An 8927-nucleotide genomic window follows, 5' to 3' on the forward strand; every position below is an offset into this window, starting at 1 on the left:
CTTTGCAATCACATCCACCAACTCCTTTAGCACCCTTGGATGCAGCGCATCCAACCCCATGGACAGGTGTTCGTCTCCAGTTTTTCTAAATAGTCCCAAACCACTTCTTTCTCCACAGAGGGCTGGTCACTTTCTCCCTACACTGTGCTGCCCAGTGCAGCAGTCTGGGAGCTGACCTTGTTTGTGAAGACAGAGGCAAAAAAATCATTGAGTACATTAGCTTTTTCCACATCCTCTGTCCACTAAGTTACCTCCCTCATTCAGTAAGGGGCTCACACTTTCCTTGACTTTCTTCATGTTACTAACATACCTGAAGAAACCCTTCTTCTTACTCTTAACATCTCTTGCTAGCTGCAACTCCATGTGTGATTTGGCCTTCCTGATTTCACTCCTGGATGCCTGAGCAATATTTTTATACTCCTTCCTGGTCATTTGTCCAATCTTCCACTTTTTGTAAGCTTGTCTTTTGCGTTTAAGATCAGCAAGGATTTCACTGTTAAGCCAAGCTGGTTGCCTGCCATATTTACTATTCTTTCTACACATCAGGATGTTTTTTCCTGCAACCTCAATAGAGATTCTTTAATCCTTTAGAGGATTGGAACTGATTTTAGTGGAGTCACATGTTTGCTAGGTTTTTATGCATTTGCACAGGAAAAGATTGAGTGTTGCCATTCATTTCAGGGACCTCTACTCAGTGGAACTCCTCAACATAGCAGAAATGCAATTATTTTTGTTGAAGGAAGAGGTTTATAAGGGGGTACTTGGGTTTGAACCAAGGACATTTTGACCTGTAGTCAAACACTCTACCACTGAGCTACACCCCCATGCCTGCTCTACAGGTAAGTCAGTGATTTTAAAGATTTTGAAGGACAGGCCCTGCCTCAGATGTCTCCTGTTATCTTCCCAGACAACAGTGCTTTTAAAAATGGGGTTTGATTAAACTTATAGATACATGGAGACACCACAGCTTGAACACCCGCCCAGATAGCTTCCCCCAGTGACATAGCTACCACCTCTCGGGGAGATGGATTAACTACACGGAAGGGACAGATCTCTCTCCTCTGCTTAGAGCATCTTAATTCTTTATGAATAGGTAGGAAAGAACCTCCTGAATGGACAGTAACCAATTATCAAATATTGCTGGGTCTGCATTCAATATGGTTAACTGGTCATATTGGGTTGGATGAGTAGAAGCATTGCCAGCAGATCGAGGGAAGTGATTATTCCCCTCTATTTGGCACTGGTGAGGCCACATCTGGAGCATTGTGTCCAGTTTTCGCCCTCCAACTACAGAAACAAATTGGAGAGAATCTAGGGGAGGGCAACAAATATGATTAGGGGGCAGGGGACTTACGAGGAGAGGCTGGGGGCAGGGCCACCCAGATGGGGGACAAATGGGGCAATTTGCCCCAGGTCCTGCAGAGCCCCCATTTGAATATAGTATTATAGAGTATTGCAACATTTTTTTATGAAAGGCGCCCCCAAAATTGTTTTGCCCCAGGCCCCATGAATCCTCTGGGTGGCCCTGCCCACTCCACCCCCTTGACTCATTCTCCTCCCTCTGAGGCCCCACCTGTGCTCTGCCCTCACTCCTATTTGGCTACTTCCCACCCTTGCTCTTCCTCTTTGGCTGAGGCCTGCTGGTCCACCTTTTGCTTGCTCCTCTCCTCCCAAAAGACCTCCTTATGCCTCTCCACCCCCTACCCCAAGGTCTGCCTGCTGCCCCCACCTCTCTGCCCTTCCCCTGAGACTCACCCTGTCCAAACATCTCTGCCCCCTCCCCTAAGACCAGCCATGCCCACCACTTGAACCTCTCTGCCCCTCCCCTGAGACCCACCCAGTCCACCTCTTTCCTCGGTCATCTCTTGTTATTCCTTGAAACATCAAGGATGGAATAAAAAGCTGAGTTTACTCCAGGGTGAGGAAAGAAAGGAGCCACCAACCCCCTGACAAATCTCAGTGCCGCAGAGAAAACCTGCCCCCTGCTATTGCAATCCCTGATGTGCTGGGGATATGATGGTAAAGGAACTGTCTGAATGATCAAAGCAGGAAATGGACAGCAATCTACTGGAACGTCATTAATCACAAGCACACTCTCCTCATGCTCCAACCAGAAGGGAAATGAGCAGGAATTCTTGCAGTTCAGGCAAGGACACACTTACACAATGGCACAGCAGTGTGTGTGTTGTAGAAGCTGGTCTGAGGAAACAACTGGAACTGATCACTCAGGGAGAACAGAACTGGAGTGTAGTGACAAACATATCTCAAACAAGTAGTTGTGACTGCGTGGTTAAAGCAATGAGTTAGAAATCCTTTGGGGTCTCCCTGCACAGGTTCAAATCCTGCCCACTGTGAAGAAAGTTGTGGTTCTTTACATTTCAACAAAGCTGAGCCTTGTCTCACTCTCAAGCTATGTCTTCACTATCGGGTAATGTGGCTTTAAAGTGTTTTAATTAAACAGCTGTTGCATGGCCACACTATGCCCCTTGTGTCACCAGAGCACATCCAGGCTAGACTCTTGGATGGCCACAGAGAGCAGGGCACTGTGGGTAGCTGTGCAACTGGCTGCAGGTGCTTTGGGAAGGGTTTGCAATGCCTCACAGGCTGGTACAGCATCACATGATGCAGGTTTCTCTATCCCATTGTTCCATGGGAATCCTACTAGATTGCCAGCTGCTTTTCCACTGCAATGTGCCTGGTGGGGTAGAGAGTGTGTTTGTGTGTGTGCGTTAGAGAAGAGTGTGTCGGCACGCTGTCTCTAAGTTCAGACAGCTGCTACAAGGAACCAGTCCTGAGGCAGGGGGACGGGGACAGCCCCAACATCAGCCCCCGTTTTCCCTCACTGGCTCAGCTCAGCACAGCACCCTCTGTCACACATGCACACTGCGGCCTGCTTAGCTCTGTGTCAGGGGTGCTGGAACAGGGGGTTTAGAGGGCCATGGCCCCACCACTCTTTACCGGCTGTTAGGACAAATGATGGAGTGAGGAGAAGGGTGGAGTCTTGGTGGGGGGAAGAGGCGTTCTGTGGGTGTGGCTTTGAGGGGAGGGGTGGTGTTAGTGTGGGTCCTTGAGGAAGGGGTGTCATGGGAGTGCCACAGTTCAGACAACGGTGCCCCCTCCCCACTGTAAGGAAGCTCCCACCGCCCCTGCTCTGTGTTCATAGCGCAGGAGAGAGCAGCGTCCATGGCAGTGATTTACTCCCCGGGGCTCTGGCAGGGGGGCTCAGGTGGCGATTTAAAGGGCCTGGGGCTCTGGCCTCTGCAGGGAGCCCTGGGCCCTTTAAATCACGAGCCTGGGGAAGCCGGGCAGGGCTGGCACAGCGTACCCACTCTTGCCAGTAAACCATACCGGACCAGACCGGCTTACTTTCACCTCTGGAAGGTCCTCACATGGATCAATAGCTGGTTAAAACCTGGGAAACAAAGGGTAGGACTAAATGATCAGTTTTCAGGATGCAAACAGGTAACTAGTGGTGTCTGTACTGGGACTATTCAACATATTGATAAACAATCTGCTAAACAATGAGGTGACTAAATTTGCAGATGATTCAAAACTACAGAGGATAGTTAAGTGCGAAGCAGCCTGTGAGGAGCTAAAAAGAGATTTCACAAAACTGGGTGAAAGGGCAACAAAATGGCAGATGAAATTCAATGCTGATAAATGCAAAGCGATGCACATTGGCAAACATAATCCCAACTCTACATATAAAACGATGGGATGTAAAATAGCTGTTGCAACTCAAGTGAGAGATCTTGGAGTCACTGTGGATAGTTGTCTGCAAACATATACTCAATGTGCAGGAGCTGGCAAAAAGCAAACAGAATGTTGGGAGAGAGAAAATCTTATTGCCACTGTATAAATCCATGGTACGCCCACATCTTGAATGCTGCTTGCAGATATGGTCAGCCCATCTTTAAAAAGATGTATTGCAATTGGAAAAGGTTCAGAAACGGGTATGGAGTGTTTGCCATATGGGAAGAGAATAATAAGACTGGGACTTTTTGGCTTGGAGAAAAGATGACTAAGGGGGGATATGATAAAGGTCTATAAAATCATGGCTGGTGTGGAGAAAGTAAATAAGGAAGTGTTACTTATTCCTTCTCATAACACAAGAACTGGGGGTCACCAAATGAAATTAATAGGCAGCATGTTTAAAACAAACAAAAGGAAGTATTTTTTCACACAATGCACAGTCAACCTGCAGAACTGCTTGCCAGAGGATGTTGTGAAGGTCAAGACTATAACAGGGTTCAAAAAAAGAGCTAAATCCATTCATGGAGGACATGCTCTGAGCCAGGATGGGCAGGGAAGGTGTCCCTAGTCTCTGTTTGCTAGGAGCGGGTGACAGGAGATAGATTACCTGTTCTGTTCATTCCCTTTGGGGCACCTGGCTTTGGCCACTATGGGAAGACAGGACACTGGGCGAGATGGACCCAGTCTGACCCAGTCTGGCTGCTCTTAAGTCCTTATGCTCCTTTCATACAGATGCCTGGGATTCTGCCTCATAGTGTGTCCCTGAGGTCTCAGCAAAAAGGCCCAGACAGGCAAACACTCTGGGCTCCTGAAGCCTCTGCCACCCACCTAGTCCCTGACCCTTGCTGCTGCCCCTTGCTGTAGAAGGTGAAAGGAGGGGAGGCAGCACAGGAGCCTTCTGGTGATGCAGATCCGAGGCTTTGGGAGAGACACATTGTCTGAGACATCAGAGCGCTGTAAACCATGTAGCCACCCCCTCAATCAGGGGTCTTTTCCAGCCCTGAGTCTGTGCTACCGCGATCCCTCCCGCAGAGCAGGGTGCCCACAGATTACAGGCTGAAAATAGACATGTGACACTAACTCCTGTTCTCCCTGACAGTGTCTGCCCTAGAACAAGTGGCACCCCAGGCAAGACATGTCTTCGGTGTCCCCCCCCAATATGTTAAAATTTTTCATTGCATTTGTATCTCAGTACATGATTTCGATGTACAATTTCGATGCATGATTTTCTCTGTCATATAAGATGCTAAATTTGCAGGCTAGGTTCTGTAAACCTGTATTTATTCATGCCACATATAAGCAAATAAAACAAATGCATTTTCTTTAAGCATATGGAAACTTTTTAATTTTAACAGTAACTGAAACATACTAACATCTAGAAATGGAACTGTCACCAGCACAGGGCTGGCCAGTATTAAATAGTGTTATAGTAGGAGACAGCTTTAGTATGTTAACCCCATTCCTTTAGTTGAAAGGTCGCTTCTCTCACCTTTCAATCATGAACAGAAGCACAGCATTAAAGAGATCCAAAGATTGGCCAATGGCATTTTCAAGTGCTAAAATAGCAAGTGATGTCGCTCTCTCATTGGCCATCAGCGACTGAAGATGTGGTTGAATGTGCTGGAGCTTCAAGGTGAGGTTGAGTCTGTCTGCTGCCTTTCGTTGCGCTGCTGGGCACCAAGTCCCTAGTGGGCAATATGTGAAGCTGGGAGAAGAGAGTGGGGTGGCAAGTGGTGGCAGGACTTTTTCCACCAGAATCTACCTGCCCAACTTCCTCCTCATACTGCTGGGCCCCCGTCGCCTTCAGGTAACACAGGAACTAAGGCAGGAATAGGGTGAGGAAGCAAGTAAAGCCGAACAAAGAAGGCAAAAGTGAATCTTGTCTTCATGGGTCTCTCGCAATGACGTCCTTTTTCTGTGCCACAGCTGACAACAACATCCCAGACAGAAAAGTAATAGGCCAAAAAGAAACCTAGCAGCTGCTGAAGTAGTTCAGTTGGGAGCGTGCTAGACTAACAGGCTATTCTATCCCCCTTTGTGCAGGGGTGGGATGTTTTCTGAGAGTGCAGCAGGGCCTTTAACTGCCACGAGTCCCTCATTTCAGGCTATGCAGGAGGAAAAGACAGCATGGGCTTCTGCAACGAGTTGATCCACCTGACCTTTCATTCTTCTCTTGCTCTATGTCAGCAAGGGGAAGAAAAAGAAGCTCTCCCTCAAGCTGGAGTCACACGGGCGAGGTAAGGACGACTTCCTGAGTGCTGGCTCCAGTCCTCTGGTCTGCCAGCTGACCTATCGAAGGGCTGCCACCACTTTCTCTAGGTTTGTCCATCGGTCTGTGGCAGGGTGAGCCACAGTTAAGCAGATGGAGTTTCTGTAGTGCAGTGGTTATCACATTTGCATAATACGCAAAAGGTCCCTGGTTCAAAGCCAGGCAGAAACATGCTGGCTTCTTTTTCCCAGATCCCCTTGCTGTTCAGGAAGGCGCTCCTCCTTCTGCCACTGGCCTGTCCCTGGGATAACTCCAACGCCTGCATGACAGCAGTGGAGAAAGCACCTTGGTGTCAGGCTGGAGAACCTAGAGAAGTGAGGCATGTTACTTTTCAGATACTTGTGGCTTGGCCTCCTCTGCCCTTGGAGATTGGCTGGTGGACGCCGGCTCTTCCTGCTGGCCTCCTTTGCGTGACACGCCAAAGGAGGAAGTGAGGCAGGAATGGGGCAAAAGAGGAAAGTCAAGCTGAGAAAGGCAGGGCAGAAACTAAGCACATCATTGTGGCTAAGTGGGGTTAGTAGAGCACCATCATTCATTCTGCAAAGCCTGGGGAGGTGTGGTTGGCTGCTGGGAGGCAGAATCCTATGCCTGCCTCTTGGCTTCCCAGGGATGGCTACTTGCAGCCCTGGAGAAGAAGGGGGGTTCTGGGTGAAAGGAAAACAAGCAAAGCTGAGTCCAAGCGGAGAATGGCTGCTCCTTTATGGCCAACCTGGGGGGATGACTGATGGTTTTAGAGGTGGAGGCTGGGCTGGCTGTGAGCAACTGGGATCCAGGAAACTCCCACCTGTCTTTCTGAGGGCTGAACCCATGGAGGTGCGGTTGGCTGCTGGGAGATAGACCCCTGTGGCTGCCTGTTGGCATCCCAGGGATGGCTCCTTGCAGCTCAGGAGAAGCGGGGTTCTGGGGGGAAGGAAAAGCAGCAGTGGTGAGGCTGAGTGGGCTCCTTTCTGGCTGAGATGGTGGGCTGTGGTGAGTTTGGGAGTTGCCTGTAAGCCATAAGTGGACATAGTGCAGTGAAAACCGCTGCTCCATTCTGGCCGACCTGGGGGCACCATGGACGACTTGGGAGTGGGGGCAGGGCTCTGGCTGTGAGCAAATGGGATCCAGGAAGCCCCAGCCTGCCCCTCCAGGGGCCGAGTCTTCTTCTTCTCTCCTGCCATGGGAGCCCAGCCTTAAGCCTGCCCAGCATGTGCAGCAGCTCGAGCATTAAGCCTTCCTGTGTGCATAACCTAACTACAGCCTAGTGTAATCAGGTGTAAAGTTTAGATTGTGAATTTATCTTTAATTTCCATGGTAACTTACTTTGATCTTTTATTCCTACCACTTATAATCCTTAAAACTCCATCTTTCTGCAGTTAATAAATCTGTTTTATGCTATACTTAAACTGGTGTATTTTGCTTGAAGTTCTTGGGATATCTCAGCTCCATTACAAGGCTGGTTCATGTACTATTCACAGGGAGGGAGGGGTGGACCCTGCGTAACAAACTCACACTGATCAGGCTTCTGATTAAGGCAAGATGGTATGATCCAGGGGTGCAAGGTTGCAGAGCTGTGGGGGGGGGCGACTCTCTATCATTAGTGTTATGAGTGGCTGCAGAAGCATTCATGTAATTCAGTTGGCTGTGTCCCTACCTACGGATGTCTGTGTAAATGCAATATCTGGCAGAGATTCACAGCTTGTCTCAGCATCACATGTGTGAGAGGGAGTCCAGGTGGTGGGACAAAGGGCTCAGGGGTCCCACTGTTCAGGTTGCATCCCGGAGATCCCATTACAGACTTTCAACAACCACAGCGGGTGCTCACTGAGACAGAGAGAGAGATGCCAAAATAGTGATCTCCAGTGCCAGCAGACATCAAACTATCAGAAATTCTGTGCACAGAGAAGACCCTGCTAGTGGAAAATGCCTTTGAAAAAGCCCCTTCTGTCCCCAGCTGTGGTCGTACAGTGCTCAGTGCTCTGCGTTGTGGCCTCAAGAGCCATGGATGCCAGTTGAGTTATGATGACCTTTTTCTTGTCTCCACGTTTCTTAGGTGCCTCCTTCCAACACTTGTCAGAAAAAACGACCGATTTCTTTTACAAGCATTTGCATTGCAAGGCAGAGGCAGTCTTCTCTGCTTCCTCAAAAGATTGACCAAAAAGTGGGAGGAGTGGACACATTTGGCAAGGCACCACTGGGTGATGCATCTCTAACCTCCACTTTACCTGGCAGGTGCCTCTGGGACTTTTCTCCCAACTGCTCCATTTTTCATCAGTGACAATCAAAAGGAAGACGACATGACATCTGTGTGCGGACATCCCCAGCGAATCACAAGGACATGTGGTGCAGGCTTTTATGTTGCAGCAATTGCAGTCAAAGCAACCACCATGCTAATGCCAGTCACAGCAGCCTTTTCATCAACTCCAGGCTTGTGATTTGATTCTTTCCAATGTTTCTCTCCAAAGAAGCCTTATCCTTAGCAAGCAATGACTTGGATACCAAGGGAGGTCTCTTCTGTTTCTTAGAAAGACACAGGAAAATGTGAGCAGCCATAGAGCAAGGCACCACTGGGAGTTGAACCCAGGATCTCCTGTTTACTAGACAAGTGCTTTAGCCAGCTAAGCCATGGTGCCTGCTTTGTGAACATACTTGCAACTGTTCCCTTTGATGGTCCAGGACAACACCTGCAAATTCCAAACTACAGACATTCCCCTCAAGACTTGCAAGGAAGAATTGGCAGGCCAAGCCAGGATCTCCTGGTTACTAGGAAGACACTTCAGCCAGCTCTTCCCAAAGATCACTATCTAGAGACCTTTAAACAGCCTCTGTAGATGTTCACTGACAAAGAGATGCCAAAATAGAGTTCTCCACTGCCTGCAGCCATCACGCTACCAGGAGTTCTGTGCACAGAGAGGCCCCTGCTGGT

The 8927-nt window shown here is 49.0% G+C and overlaps 3 non-coding genes across 3 annotated transcripts; 1 reads left to right on the plus strand and 2 right to left on the minus strand.

The window, feature by feature from the left end:
• Positions 1 to 752: 752 nt before the first annotated feature.
• On the minus strand, positions 753 to 824 carry TRNAC-ACA (transfer RNA cysteine (anticodon ACA)). The gene has a single exon. It is a non-coding gene; the product is annotated as a tRNA-Cys (tRNA).
• Positions 825 to 6120: 5296 nt separating this feature from the next.
• TRNAI-AAU (transfer RNA isoleucine (anticodon AAU)) lies at positions 6121 to 6193 on the plus strand. The gene has a single exon. It is a non-coding gene; the product is annotated as a tRNA-Ile (tRNA).
• Positions 6194 to 8560: 2367 nt separating this feature from the next.
• TRNAT-AGU (transfer RNA threonine (anticodon AGU)) lies at positions 8561 to 8634 on the minus strand. The gene has a single exon. It is a non-coding gene; the product is annotated as a tRNA-Thr (tRNA).
• Positions 8635 to 8927: the final 293 nt, after the last annotated feature.

The sequence above is a fragment of the Gopherus flavomarginatus genome, chromosome 23 (assembly GCF_025201925.1).
Source record: "Gopherus flavomarginatus isolate rGopFla2 chromosome 23, rGopFla2.mat.asm, whole genome shotgun sequence".
Classification (NCBI taxonomy): Eukaryota; Metazoa; Chordata; order Testudines; family Testudinidae; genus Gopherus; species Gopherus flavomarginatus.